Raw genomic sequence first — 13080 nt, forward strand, 5'->3', positions numbered from 1 at the left:
TCCATTATCGGCGGAAATCAATGCCGGCCATATCTAAAACCGGCCAAAATGCTGAGATTTGGCCGGCCTGACCGTATTATCGAAACGAAGATGGCCGGCTTAATTTCGATTATAGGTTTGGGAAATATGGGTGGTCCTAGCTGCTCTGTTTTGGGTGTCCTCACTTCGATTAACGGTGATAATGATAAACGTCTGCATCTGCTGTTCCCATTTGGAAGCTTGCACTTGCTTTATTGGCACCTCTTTAAAACAGCTTACTCTGTGTTGCACTGCAGAGGTATTTCTTTACATTATGGGGTGGCATTTGAAAGCGTTTGAGCTCCAGTTATAGTAAACCTTGTTTTTCCCACTATATGCTTGTGTACACTTGTTTGTTTGTAGTTTTTTTTTTTTTTTGGGGGGGGGGGGGGGGGACTGTTTTGCCAATTCTTGAAAGATAACTGGTGTGTGGGTTTGGTTGCAGACTGGATGTTAGCTGGTAGCTTATATACTCTGCATTTTCTACTTGCGATCAACTCTCCATTCTCTACCCTCCAGGAGTTCATTGCTGTGTGTGATGTGCTCCCTCACTGCCCCCAATTCTCTTTCTCCTTTGTTGAAGCAGGCAGCTTCTGGTCCCTTGGAGCCAACAGGTTCTTGCACCACAAGTTCAAGGTAAGTTCATACCTCTCACCATAGGCGGTCGGAGGCCCAACTGTTTGGGGAGGCTAAAGAGGGCGGGGTTAGGGGTGGGGCCAGGGGTGGAGCTTAAATCCATAATTGTCTGATAACACACAGAAAAAAAAAATAAATAAAAATAAGTCACAATACCTTTTATTAAATTTAGATATTAGATATGTATCATATGTCAAAGAATAAAGTGGTTGCTCAACTGCAAAACACTATGCACAACTTTGTGCAAAAACACACTCAGAACCTTACTGTACCATAAATATTACACTGGGCAGAACCTAATACACCAATATACCCATACGGAAAATGCAGACCGTCAACAATATGAAACAAGGGATCATATCATCACAATTCTCATGTAGAGCCACAAAACACCCTAATTCATGTTTAATGTGGGATAAAATGCCATAAATCAGTAAATAAATATAAACTTTGAATGTTGAGCACCTGATTCTCAAAGTGGACATATTCCAAACACTACAATGAAAATAAAATGATCTTTTCTACCTTTGTCTGATCATGCTGGCCCACTGTAACATCTTCCAAGATCAGGATGTTCTCCTTGTTGGTCTGGATAGCCTGTGTTGTCCAATTAAGAGAGCCCCCGTGATGAGAACAGTTTTGTCAACCACTGCAAATTTGTGATGCATGTACCCCGTGTGCTGGTCATGCCGCACTGCGATACCTGCTTTCCGCAACACTCCGACCTGCGAGCCTTTCACCGCCATGTAATCGGAGTCGGCGATGAGGCGGACCCGCACGCCCCGCCGGTGCAGCAGCAGCACGGTCCGCGCCAGCTGCGGGTTGGAGAAGGAGAAGATGCAGAGCTCGAGGCTGCGGCGGGCCGACAACAGGCGCAGCATGAGGCGGCTCAGCGAGCTCTCGGCAGGCGCAGCGCAGGGGCCGGCTTGGCTGCAGCAGCAGCGCTTCGGTGCATGTGGGTGGCGCCTGGAAGAAGAGCACTTCGGACGCCGAGCACTGCTCTTGCCGCCCCCGCAGTACGAACCACAGGAGCCGAGTGACGCTCTCCAGCCCCGGCGCCAGCAGCAGCATCGACGCCAGGCCCAGCGCCTTCCACGAGGCCGCAGTAGCCCACATGATCAAGATTGGGCTGGGGAGGCTTAGCCTCTCCAAGCCTCTTATACGGGGCGCCTATGCCTCTCACCCAACACTTCTTGCATCTTGCAGGACAGCTGGTCAAGAGGAATGCAAGAGACAGCAGTGGTCTGTAATACACTAGACTCTGAGAGCCATGATTGGTTCTACCCAATTCATTGTACAGATGTCTTGTTCTCTATTGGACACATTCGGTTGTGGCTGCCTGTGGGGTGTGGGAGGGGAAGAGGCCCCTCGTGTGTGTGCATCCCTCATGGTCAAGGGCTCCCCATTCTGTCTCTGTTCTTTGGATTTAAATCTTACCTCTATTTTCACCAGGTTCACGGGTATCCACAGCAGGTAGTTTTTTCCCCGCTTTCCACCTCGTGTGTCTCCCCGCTAGGTTCCATGCTCCTTTTTGTGGTGAACCCCAGTCCCCTTTTATGAAGTGCCCACCCATTGTCAAGGTTGTTGGGGGTGGGGAGTGTGGAGTATATATGCACTGAATGTCTTTTCCACATTATTCAACACAGTCCTACAATCCTCCATAGTTATGGAACAACAACATTTCTAAATTGTAGCCTGCAAACCATTTTCAAGGTGGCCACAGGTACTAAGCCCTTAAGTCATGGTGAGGGAGAGGGTTTCTGGTTACAGTTCCTAATCCAAATTATCTGCAGATGGCTACAGTCTGGTGGCTGCAGTGGCCTAGTGGTTAGAGCACCAGTCTTGGAATCCAGAGTTGCCAGTTCAAATCCCATTGCTGCTGCTCGTGACCTTGGTCAAGTCACTTAACCCTCCATTGTCTCAGGTGCAAACTTAAAGCTCTCCAGAGTACCTGAATGTAACTCACCTTGAACTACTACTGAAAAAGCTGTGAGTACAATCCAAATACAAAATATATATTTATGTTTCCTTCTGTACCTGTTGTATTATATTGCAATTGTAATGAAGTAAACATCCATCTAATGCTTTTACCCTTGTTTTTCCTTTTTCTCCTGAGCTCTATCTACCATTGCTGATACCTTCCATGAGAAAATATGACCTAGCTGTTTGTAGCTCCTTGCTGGCCCTCACCAATGTGGTTTGGTTGTGGGTAAGGGTGTCTGGTGATCAGACAGCAAACATCGTCTATGCACTACCTATGGTTATCCACAAGTTTCCACTTGGCAGCTCACTAGTGCTAGACAACATATCTATTATTTACACAACTCTGTGCTGTGGGGCTCTATGATAAGGGGGGGGGGGAGAGCCTGGATGGGCATTTGTGTCACTCAACAGAAACATCCACCCAGCCTCCCCCCTTGCCATGCAGTTTGGATGGAACAGGTGTCCTTCTATAAGGCCACACATCACACATATGTACCGTTTCTCAGTCACAGTTCACCTGTCATGCAATCAATATTGCTGCCTCCTCTCACATCAACCCCAGCATTTGATAATATGTAGTACACAAAGTAGAGACACACACCCTGTTATATGAAACATATTAACCTTCTATATCAGAACTCACAAAATATAACATAAGTACATAAATATTGCCATACTGGGAAAGACCAAAGGTCCATCGAGCCCAGCATCCTGTTTCCAACAGTGGCCAATCCAGGTCACAATACCCGGCAAGATCCCAAATATGTACAAAACATTTTATACTGTCCAAATTTCTCCCCCTCCCCCCCAAATGTCCCTCAATGATGGGCATGTCCTCTCTGAATGGCCGTGTGCAGCAGGCTAATGAGCAGCACCAGGAGCAGCCTCACTGCCCTATGGTGCTGCTCATTAGCCTGCCACATTGCCCCCATCTTCTGCCTCATTGCTGACACCTCCTGCAGCAACTGGTTTTGCCCATCAACCAGTTGCTGCAGGAGGCGCAGTGCTGGGGATGGGGGTGGGGATGGGGCTGCGGCTAGGGATGGGGGTGGGGATGGGGTGGAGAGGGCTGGGGGTGTGGGCCCTTCATCATCCCTCTCAAGGGGAGGCATGTCTGCCCAGGCCTCCTCCTGCTGGGCCTCCTCCTCCTCCTCCTCCTGCGCCTCTTCCTCTTCCTCCTGCCTCCTCCCTCCTGCTGGACCTCCTCCTCCTCCTGCGCCTCTTCCTCTTCCTCCTGCTGGGCCTCCTCCTCCTGCTGGGCCTCCTCCTGGCGCCGCTGGCGCCCTGTGTATGTAACAGGATTGTTTTTGAGATCAGCACATCCAACATAGCTTACATAGTGCAGGAGCTGGCTGGCCTGAGGTGGGGGATGGGGTGTGAGATGCATGAGATGAGATGACAGGGAACCCTGGATGATGGTGTGACTCAGAGTACATAGGCAGACCACACTCATTGCTCAGCAGCATGTTTGCATTATGATTTGTGACTATGGTTGGCTGACTATTTTGGTTTTGTGTTTTTTTTTGGGGGGGGAAGCACATAACTTTAATATGAGGCAATGACATCCACTAAGAGTAGGACCTCAGGCAGGAATACCATGAAATGGTATCCACCCCAGAAAGGGGGATACAGAAATGAGGCATGCCATCTCATTCATCTCACAGGAGGTTAGTTGGAAGTTGCAGCCATACCGCAGGCCTTGATCTGGGACAGAGGTGTTATGACTTAACTAGTTGCTTATTAGTCACATGGAAACTGCTATTGTACTGGACATTTGCATTATGAAATACATTTACAAATGAGTACAGGTGCCCTGTTTATAATACTTACGTTGATCCCTGAGATGCCGTCTCACTGCCCTGATCATGTGAGGACATCCGGTTGGATGCGGCAGTACCTCCGCTGGTGGGACTCTAGGTCCCTCCTGATGCCAAATCTTCTGCAAGTTTGTACACCAGGAGTCAGGGGATGGCCCTTCTTGCCTTCAGCACACAAATTCATTTGTAAATCAACTAGAAGAGATTCAGAACACTGATTGGGGGGGGGGGGGGGGGGAACATGAGGACAGAGAGATCCGTTTGTGTGCAGTATTGTAGGGATGTGGGAATGTTTTTCTTTTCTACTACCTAGATTATATTAATGAATGTGCATGTACACATATCACTGATTACCCTTGAATGCAGACTCCAGTTTGTGCTTTAGACTGCTAAGGGAGCTCTTATATGTGTAGCTACAGGAGGGGGAGGGCCTGATAGCCCGGGGGGGGGGGGGGGTGAAACACTTATCTCTGTAGTCTGTCCCTGATCTCACCCCAGGTTCGGATGCAGCGAGTCCCGGGGGTCAGGTGGTGGTGGTAGGGGAACAGTATACGCCTGTGCTTCAAGCACAGGTGTATTAACAGCAGATTCTCTGCCACAGAGAAGTTGGGCTCCCTTCTCATACCCATGTTTCTAATTGACTAACGGAAAACGTGCCTCACCTTATATGGCCGGCCATACGTGATGGCCGCCATTAAACGCAAGGCTCCATATATGGTTCGACATTCCATATATGGATAGGTCAGTACGTGCACGTCTTGCCATGTATAATGGCTCCACACATGGCCGGCTATGAGGCATGGCCGTCTGTGACGCATTGCTGTCATGCATGCGCGGGGCCTATGTGCGGAGTTTCCCTTATATGGGAGTTTTCATATATGGATCATTATCAAGTGTGCGAACTTCATACACAATATATTTCCGTAGCTGCATTTTCCGCAAGTACAGCGCATGTAGTTGCGGACATCCAGATACAGGGAAAATTTAAGGAACATTGAAAAGTATCAAGTACAGTAATGTATTTCTCACAACTACCATATTCTTCATATACTTTGGCCAGCCCTTATTTTGCCGGTTTGAACCGCGATAATGGAATGTTTAATGGCAGCCTTTTTGCTATGCTTTGGCCGGATCTAATTTGGCCGGGTTCAACCGCGATAATAGTATGTCTATGGCCGGCCATCTCGTTTCGAAAATATGGTTTGCTCCTCCGTTCGCGGCGCTGGCCATAGCGATGGCTGGCCATCTATTTGGCTGGCGCCGTTCGATTATGCCCCTCTTTGTCTCATTAATCCATGCTTTTGAATATGCTCTGTAATTTTGTTCTTAATAATAGTCTCTACCATTTTGCCCGGCACTGACGTCAGACTCACTGATCTATAATTTCCCGGATCTCCTCTGGAACCTTTTAAAAAAATTGGCGTTACATTGGCCACCCTCCAATCTTCCAGTACCACGCTCGATTTAAGGTTAAATTACATATTACTAACAATAGCTCCGCAAGCTCATTTTTCAGTCCTATCAGTACTCTGGAATGAATACCATCCGGTCCAGGAGATTTGCTATTCTTCAGTTTGTAGAACTGCCCCATTACATCCTCCAGGTTTACAGAGAATTCATTACGTTTCTCCGACTCGTCAGGTTCAAGTACTATTTCCGGCACCGGTATCCCACCCAAATCTTCCTCTGTGAAGACCGAAGCAAAGAATTCATTTAATCTCTCCGCTACAGCTATGTCTTCCCTGATCGCCCCTTTTACTCCTCGGTCATCTAGCGGTCCAACCAATTCTTTTGCCAGCTTCCTGCTTTTAATATACCAAAAAAAAAAAATGTATTATGTGTTTTTGCCTCCAATGCAATCTTTTTTTCAAAGTCCCTCTTAGCCTTCCTTATCAGCGCTTTGCATTTGACTTGACATTCTTTATGCTGTTTCTTATTATTTTCAGTCAGTTCCTTCTTCCATTTTCTGAAGGATTTTCTTCTAGCTCTAATAGCTTTCTTCACCTCACTTTTTAACCATGCCGGCTGTCGTTTGGTCTTCCATCCTCCTTTTTTAATACGCGGAATATATTTGGCCTGGGCTTCCAGGATGGTGTTTTTGAACAGCATCCACACCTGATGTAAATGTTTGACCCTTGCAGCTGCTCCTCTAAGTTTATTTTTCACCGTTCTTCTCATTTTATCATAGTCTCCTTTTTTAAAGTTAAACGCTAATGTATTTGATTTCCTATATATACTTATTTCAAAGCTAATATCAAAAGCAAATGAACAAACTTTTGGAAAAAGAAACAAAAGTGAACAGCCATCTTTACTTTCTGACAATCTGCAAGAAGAATGACATCATTCCCAAAGGACTGAGGATCAAAAATCCTTTGGCTACCACTTACAATTCTGACTATACAGAGAAAATCTGCAAACGCACTAGTCAGAAACTAAGAAATGAACTCATACATCAACTCTACAAGAAAAAGAGAATAATACAAACCCAAAGGGATGAAATCATGAGAAACATGGAGGAACTCCATCCACACAGTAGGAACCAACTTAAAGAGGACCTACATAACATCCAAAGAGAAAAACAACACATGGCTATCCCGCAAGAAAGAAATAAAGCTATCTTTTTTCCTGCAGAATTACAAAGAGAAAAACAGCCTATATTTGAATAACCACAGCTCTGCAGAAACAACATCCCCAGACACCTTGGAAACACTTGGATATACATCTGAGGCATGTGAAAATCAGAGCCCAAACAAACCAAGGAATACTGATCACACCTTCAGAGATGCAGATCAGATGGGTATAATAAAGCTCTCGAACCATCAATTATCACAGCATGAAGTCTCTGTACTCTCCAAAGGACTTTATTTTTGCCCATCTAGCAAACTTGATGAAATCCAACTATATTCAGACCTAGAAGAATTCTTCAGAAAAATGCGTCTTAGAGCACATTTCCACAATAGAGGGACACCAAACAGACCGGAATACAGTCTTAAACAAAAGAACACTTATTTCACCCCACAGGAGGGACAAAACTACAAGCTGGATAATTACATAGAAAGTTTCAGACATAGGGTTAAATCATAACTCTCCAACAAACAAAAAAGAATTCTGTACAATCTTACCCCACCAGAAAGAGCGGCCATAAGAACTCTACAAACTAACGAACGCATTATCATCAAACCCGCAAACAAAGGAGGCGCAGTGGTAATTATGGACACAAAAAAATACATTGAAGAGGGACACAGACAGCTCTCAGACAACAAATACAACAGGAAACTAACTGAGGACCCCACACAGGATTATACAAAGCAGCTAAAAGATCTTATCAGAATATTTCCTACACAAGCACAGCCACATCTAAAGAAACTCATACCAAACCAGCCTTCTGTGGGCACATTCTACATGTTACCCAAATCCACAAACCTGGAAACCCGGGCAGACCAATCATATCAGGTATTGGCACGCTCACGGAGGAAATATCTGGACTCATAGAGGGAATTCTGAAACCTCTCATGCACAAAACTAACAGCTTCATACAAGACACCACAGACTTTCTGAATAAATTGAAAAATATCAAGCAATTACCACCAAACACCCTTCTGGTCACGATGGATGTAGAATCACTATACAGCAACATTCCACATGCGGATGGCATAGCTGCATGTGGAAGACTCCTAAAAAAATCCACACTGGACCATCAATACTCACCAGAAACTATTACAAAATTAATCAAATTCATTTTAACTCACAACTACTTCCGCTTTAACAATGATATCTATCTACAAGTAATGGGCACTGCAATGGGCACCAGGACAGCACCCCAATATGCCAACCTTTTTATGGCTGAGCTGGAAGAGACATTTCTGAATACATACCAGACCAAACCTCTAAAATACTACCGGTACATCGATGACATTTTTATGATTTGGACGGAGGGGGAAGAAACTCTGAAACAATTTTACTATTCCTTCAATACATACCACCCTACAATCAGATTCAAAATTGACTACTCCCCAGAAAAAGTCAATTTTTTGGACACCACAGTCTTAATCAGTGATGGCTGTATACAAACATCTATTGTCAGCTTGCACCTCTCCGTGCTGTCCGCTCTCCCTTAGACACCCCTCCGTGCTGTCCTTCTTCGCCCGCCCAATTGGGGCTAATCCTCCTACTTCTATTATTGCTGCAAGCTCCTTCTTGTCAGTACTCCACCACAACTCCTGCTTCTGCGACTAAGTTCACTCCAGTCAACAGTAAGCCAATTAGTTCCAGGCCCACCCTCCTACCAAACCGGATCTTTCTCTTTATGAAGCCCAGAGAACTCCCTTCTGTCCCCTGGGCTTTCCCTTAGGGATAGTCCTGCCTCTACTTAGAGCAGACCCCGTATTCGGGGTAGTTAAGATAAGCCACTGAGTTTACTTACTCCCTGACCCTCTCCAGCCCCGGTTAGGAGGCCAAATGCTTCTCTACTAGTCCTGTTCTGAGCACAGGCCCCTTCAGTCTCTTTCCCTCCCCCCCCCCTCTTGTAGAATTCTAATACAAAGTTCCACTTGCCAGTTCAAATGTTCTTCAGATCAAAGCTTTTCCTCTACTATATGAATCCACTCCTTGGGCTAGCAATTCCTACTTGCTACCCTAGGGACCCACCTCCCTCATTTGTCAGCACTGCTTCCTGACAACCACCCACACAGGTCTGGAATTCATACAGTTTTCCCCTGGACTTACTTTTCTTTAGCCCCTTTCCCGCTACGAGCAAAAGCTGTCAAGTCCATCTCCTCAGGCTCCTCCTCCCCTCCTGCTGCTTGCCAGTCCATATGCTCGTTCACTCCCTCCCCCAGCAGGTGTGCCTCATTCCCCTCCTCAGACTTCATTTCCCAATCAGCCTCCTCCTCCCCCTTTCTCCGGGAAGGAAAGTCCTCCCCCACCTGTTTCCTATTCAACTCAGGCTTCTGGGACTTGTAGTCTCTGTAGTCCCCCTCGCTCCTCTTGAGCTTCCTATATGGAAGGAGGGCCCCCCTTCTCCCTTTCCCCTTCTGTTTATCTACCCATTCCTCACACTATATACAAGAAACCCACAGACAGATGCAGCTACCTCCACAACTCCAGCTTCCACCCTTCACATACAAAAAGATCCATTATTTACAGCCAAGCCACAAGATACCACCGTATCTGCTCGGACCCAGAGGATAGAGACAGACACCTTGAAACCCTGACTGCATCCTTCAAACAGAAAAGCTACAACCCCTAAATAATCTCCAAGAATATTGCCTCTTCCCTCAAAACACCCAGGGAAAATCTGCTACAGTACAAAGAAAAAAAAAGCCACAGACAGAATTCCCCTTGTAGTGACATACAACCCAGAGCTGGAGAAACTGAGGAAAATCATAAGAGACCTACAGCCGCTACTCCAGGAAGATGAATTACTGAAAGAGATATTCCCATCCCCACCAGTGCTGGCCTTCCGACAGCCACCAAACTTAAAACACAAGCTGATCAGAAGTAAACTCCCAACACAGGCGGAAAAAGAAAAGGGCATGTTTCCCTGTAACACATCCAGCTGCAAACTATGCCAAAACATTTCACAAGACCCCTCAGTCATTCACAAGGGAAAAATATTCACCATAACGGACTATTTTACATGCTCATCTTCCAATGTGGTATGTATCATTCAGTGTAGAAAATGTAATGAAGGATGCTATATTGGAGAAACAGGCCAGATGTTTAAGACAAGATTCAATCTACACAGACATCACATGAAAATAGCCGGTGCCAGTCAAGCCCCCACCCCTGTGGGCCAACACTTTACAAGACCAGAACACTGCACCAGTGATTTCACAGTAAGAATACTGAAAGGTAATTTTAAAACAATACAGGAACGTAAGACCTTTGAAATAAGAATGATTGAATATTTTGACACCCAACAAACAGGACTTAATAAGGATCTGGGTTTTCTAACCCATTATAAACCATAAAGCTGTATTTCTCTGTTTATTACCCTCCTCTCACCTACTAACACCCATCCTGTTAGAATATCAATGAAATGCTTTGATGTCCCCATGCATACCCCCACCCTCCCACTCTGTCAGACTGTCAAAGTAATGCTTTGATGTTTCTCTTATATATACTATTTGCTACCACATTTGCTTATTTCCGATCTGACGAAGAAGGGCAACCTTCGAAAGCTAATCAAGAAATGTATTAAGTTATGTCCAATAAAAAAGGTATCATCTTATTTTCTTTTCCATGTTTTATTTTGTTTGATTTCTATTGACAACTTTTAAGAGTGGACTAACATGGCTACCACACCTCTCTACTTAAAGCTAATATCAAATCCGATCATATTATGATCACTGTTTTCAAGCGGCCTTAACACCATTACATCCTGCACTAGATCATGCGTTCCACTAAGGACTAGGTCTAGAATTTTCCTTCTCTCATCGGCTCCTGTACCAGCTGCTCCATAAAGCTGTCCTTGATTTCATCAAGGAATTTTACCTCCCTAGTGTGCCCCGATGTTACATTTACCCAGACAATATCGGGGTAATTGATATCACCCATTATTGTGTTGCCCAGTTTGTTTGCGTCCCTAATTTCCTTTAACATTTCTGCATCCGTCTGTTCATCCTGGCCAGGCGGATGGTAGTACACTCCTATCACTATCCTTTTCCCCTTTAGACATGGAATTTCAATCCACAGGGATTTCAAGAAGTGTTTTGTTTCCTGCAGAATTTTCAATCTATTTGATTCAATGCTCTCATTAATATAGAATGCTACCCCTCCACCAATTCGATCCACCCTATCTCTACGCAGTGGCGTACCAAGGGGGGGGGGGGGTGGGGGCGGTCCGCCCCGGGTGTCGGCGGGTGGGGGGGGTGCTCCGCCGTCTCCTACCACCACCCTGCATTTTTTTTAATCCATTCAGCGAGGGACGCAGGCAGCGCCTCGTGTCTGCCCTGCTGTGTGCTTTGAGAAAAGAAAATCGCTTCGCTGGCGTCGGGCCGGCCTGCTCTCGCTATGTCCCGCCCTCGAGGAAATAGGAAGTTACCTCAAAAGTGGGCGGGACGTAGTGAGAGAAGGCCGGCCCGACGCCAGCGAAGAGATTTTCTTTTTTCAAAGCACACAGCAGGGCAGACACGAGGCGCTGCCTGCGTTGCTGCATGGATTAAAAAAAAACGCAGGATGGTGGCAGGAGAAGAGGGCTCTGTCACTCTCCACGGAGGGGGGGGGCTCAGATGGGAGAAAGAGGTGGGGGAGCTCAGAGGGGAGAAGGGAATTGGGGAGGGGTGGGGGGAGCTGAGAGGGGTTCTCAGAAGGGAGAAGGGAATTGGGGAGGGGTGGGGGGAGCTGAGAGGGGTTCTCAGAAGGGAGAAGGGAACTGGGGAGGGGTGGGGGAGCTCAGAGGGGTTCGCAGAGGGGAGAAGGGAATTTGGGGAGGGGTGGGGGAGCTCAGAGGGGTTCGCAGAGGGGAGAAGGGTATTTGGGGAAGGGTGGGGGAGCTCAGAGGGGTTCGCAGAGGGAAGGGAATTGGGGAGGGGTGGGGGAGCTCAGAGGGGTTCGCAGAGAGGAGAAGGGAACTGGGGAGGGGTGGGGGAGCTCAGAGGGGTTCGCAGAGGGGAGAAGGGAATTTGGGGAGGGGTGGGGGAGCTCAGAGGGGTTCGCAGAGGGGAGAAGGGAACTGGGGAGTGGTGGGGGAGCTCAGAGGGGTTCGCAGAGGGGAGAAGGGAATTTGGGGAGGGGTGGGGGAGCTCAGAGGGGTTCGCAGAGGGGAGAAGAGAATTTGGGGAGGGGTGGGGAGCTCAGAGGGGTTCACAGAGGGGGGAAGGGAATTGGGGAGGGGTGGGGGAGCTCAGAGGGGTTCGCAGAGGGGAGAAGGGAACTGGGGAGGGGTGGGAGGAGCTCAGAGGGGTTCTCAGAAGGGAGAAGGGAACTGGGGAGGGGTGGGGGAGCTGAGAGGGGTGCTCAGAGGGGAGAAGGGGATTGGGGAGGGGTGGGGGTGCTCAGAGGGGAGAAGGGGTCTGAAGCTGGAACTGGGGTCTGACAAGGGGGCAGGAGGGAGAATGGGTCCATGCTTGGGGCAGGTGGGAGAATGGGTCTGGGGCTGAAAAGGGGGGATGCAAAGCATGTGGTGGATGAAGGGGGCTGGAACTGGGGGCTGAAAAGGAGGGTATTTGGGATAAGGGGGCTAGTGCTGGAACTGTGGGCTGAAACGGGGCAGGGGCTGAAACTGGGGGCTTTAAAGGGGACAGGGAGAACTGGCTGGGGCTGAAGCTCAGGACTGGTGAGAGAAAAGGGCTGGGGTTGAAACTAGGGGCTGAAAAAGGGACAGGGAGAAGTGGCTGGGGGCTGAAGCTCAGGACTGATGGGTGAAAAGGGCTGGGGACTGGTGGGATAGTGGGGCTGAAAAGGGGGGCAGGTGGGAGATGTGGGCTGGGGCTGGAACTAGGGGCAGGTGGAACTGGGGGCTGAAAAGGGGGGGCAGAGAGAGGGGACAACAGACCCTGGATGGAAGTGGGGAGCGTGAGGGAGGGCAGACCCTGGATGGATGGGAGAGGGAGGGCAGACGCATTGAAGGGGCAGAGAGAAAGGGCAGATGGTGGGTGGAAGGGGGAGAGAGAAAGAGGGCAGA

At 47.8% G+C, this 13080-nt stretch overlaps 1 pseudogene; it reads right to left on the reverse strand.

Moving 5' to 3' along the window:
- LOC115478319 overlaps nt 1-1770 on the reverse strand; it is a 4945-nt pseudogene extending 3175 nt beyond the window's left edge.
- Nucleotides 1771-13080: the final 11310 nt, after the last annotated feature.

Source organism: Microcaecilia unicolor, chromosome 10 (assembly GCF_901765095.1).
Source record: "Microcaecilia unicolor chromosome 10, aMicUni1.1, whole genome shotgun sequence".
NCBI lineage: Eukaryota > Metazoa > Chordata > Amphibia > Gymnophiona > Siphonopidae > Microcaecilia > Microcaecilia unicolor.